This window comes from Lepus europaeus, chromosome 11, assembly GCF_033115175.1.
Source record: "Lepus europaeus isolate LE1 chromosome 11, mLepTim1.pri, whole genome shotgun sequence".
Classification (NCBI taxonomy): Eukaryota; Metazoa; Chordata; class Mammalia; order Lagomorpha; family Leporidae; genus Lepus; species Lepus europaeus.
The window spans coordinates 88689148-88691810 of NC_084837.1; positions in this window are offsets into that span (position 1 = coordinate 88689148).

Sequence of the window (2663 nt, forward strand, 5' to 3'; positions counted from 1 at the left end):
CCTGGACCAAAGCTCCATCATGGTGGCTTGGGGTCCCAGGCTGGGGCTGGCAAGGGGCTGGGAGTGTGAGTGTGAGTGTGTGTGTGTGTGTGTGTGTGACAGGAATTCTTGGGGCCCCTCTGGGGAATGGATTTGGCCTCCTCCCCCTCCTGCCTCCCCATCCCAAGGTTGCCATGGAAGTCTTGCAGAGAACTTCTCATTAAACAAGAAAGCAGCAGCCGCGGGGAGGCATTTCCCGGAATCCGGGAGGAAGTGAGTCACTGGCCCGCTAAGTGAGCCCTGCGTGGCCACTGCGGCCCCGGCCCAGGAGGCCTGGAGCGGAGGGCCGGCCAGCGGGGCCACGCCAGGCCGGCCCGCGTAGACACGCCTGCTGCCCAGGCTGACACAGGCTCCAAGAATGCAAACAAAGCAGGGTGGAGGGGGCCTTCCGAAGGCCGGGGTGCCGGGCCAGGCAGGAGGGGCCCGGGGCCTCAGTGCGGCCACTCTGCGGCGGCCCCGGTGAAGCCCCAGGCTCGCGCGGTGCGAGCCGGCCTCCCAGCTCCTCAGCAGCAGCGCCTGGCATCTTTTCAGAAACCCAGCCGACCTCTCCCCACCCTCCCACCCCCCACCCACTAAATCAGAAGCCCTAAGTGGGGGCAGCCATCTGTGTTCACCCAGATGCTCCAGGGCAGTGAGGGGGATGCGTAGGTTTGAGGGCCGCTGCCCCCATGAACACAGGGCAGAGGCTTCGGTACGAGTGTTTACTATGTGCCAGGCAGCGAGCCAACAGCCTCACCTGCCCAAACTCATCTTCTCCTCAAGTCACGCCTGTGAGGTCAGGTTTTGTGATCATTTCTCCATTTCACGGGTGACCGAGTGCTGCTCCCAGCATCCGGGGGCCTAGGAGGTGGTGGGAGAGGCTGGCCCCACTCACAGGTCTGGCCCCGTGCCGGCCAGCCAGTCTGTGTGGAAGCTTCTTCAGTGCCCTGAGCTGTCCCACCACTGAGAGGTGGCGAGGGGCAGGGCGGGGGCGGGGTGGGGGCCTCTCACTCCAGAGCTGGGGAGGGGCGGGGGGAATCGGGCTGGCGGAGTGAGAGGAGCAGGAAGAGACCGGAAGGAAGTGAGGCCAGAGCGATACAGGGTCCAATCGAGTCTTGTCTCTCCAAACGTGGTCCTCGAACCCACGGGATCAATAATACTGGGGAGCCTGTTGGAAAAGCAGAATCCTGAGTCCTGCTTGAGCCCACTGAATGGAAATCCGCCCCTCTGGAAGGTTCCCCAGGGAGGCGTGTGTACATTCAGGTTCAAGTTCACAGGGGTGTCCCTGCTATAGGATAACAAGCCCCAGCACCTGTACCAGGCTCAGCCCACCTCGCCTGGGGCTCGGGAATGTGATGGTGCTGGAGCCCTTCACAGCCCTTACAGCCCTTACAGCCAAACAAGCACAGTGGGTGGGATGCTCCCCCTTTTCCTGGGTCAAGGGTTCCCCCCCAACTTTAGGCCCCTTCGTAGTGTGGGGGTGCCGGCCTCTGATCCAGCCTCTGCCACTTACTTCCTGTTCAACTTCTGTGCCTCGATGTCCCTTTCTTGTAACACAGTCACAGTATGTCCTCATCAGACGTGTTTTGTGCCGATTAAATCCACCCATGCAAGATGCTTAAAGAGCAGTGTGTGGCCCCTAACTGCATTCCCATTAGCCACTTGCTCCCAGCCTGCCTTCTTGCCTGCTCTGGGGGCCCTGGGCTGGGGATGGAGGCACGGACAAGGCGATGGTGACATGGTGATGTGTGGGAAGGCTGGGAGGTGGATCGAGGCGGGGCTGCTGGGCTGGAGGTGGTGCCTGCAGGAGGGCCCCCGTAGGGAAAGAAGACCCTGGAGGTGCAGTGTCCAGTCTGAGGTCCCACAGCTGGTGAGCAGGACCTGAGTCCCTGTCCCCTTGTGGTCCTCACACTGCAGCCCAACCTCGTCCTTCCAGGGGGACCATGACAAGAAGAATGTCAATGACTTCCCCAGAGCCCCCGGAGCAGAGAGTTGAGCTCACGGGACAGACGGCCACTCTGAGAGCTGGAGAGATGGCGGAATTCGGAGAGGCACAGCCGAGAGTGGCTCACCTGCAGCTCAAGCTTCCGGAGCCGGCAACAGTTAGGGACGCCTACGTGGTCATGTTGGTGAACTTCCGGAAGGTGAGTGTGGACTTGCTCGGAAGGTGACAACTTCTGGGGGCAGAACTGTAGAACCCCCTCGATAGCTAAGTGGGTTTTAAACAGCTGAGAGAGGTGTAAGACACACTTCTTAAGAAGGAGCTCTTAGGGAAACCCAAAGGTAACCATGGAGAAAACAATGGCAACAAAACAACAAAGAAGCTACAGGAAGCTAAAGCCGCTGCCACCACAGTGGCCACAGACCTTTCAGTATTATACGGCTGAGGGCAAGATCAACCTAAAATCTCATACTTCGAGCCTAATTACTTCAGTTCCTACAACCCAATATATTATGCCTGGCTTTCAACAAACATTTTAAAGCATACTAAAAGTCAAGAAAAAACAGAATCTGGGGCTGGCGCCATGGCATGGCCTGTGAAGCTGTTGCCTGCAGTGCCAGCATCCCATATGGGCACCAGTTCAAGTCCCGGCTGATCCACTTCTGATCCAGCTCTCTGCTATGACCCAGGAAAGCAGTGGAAC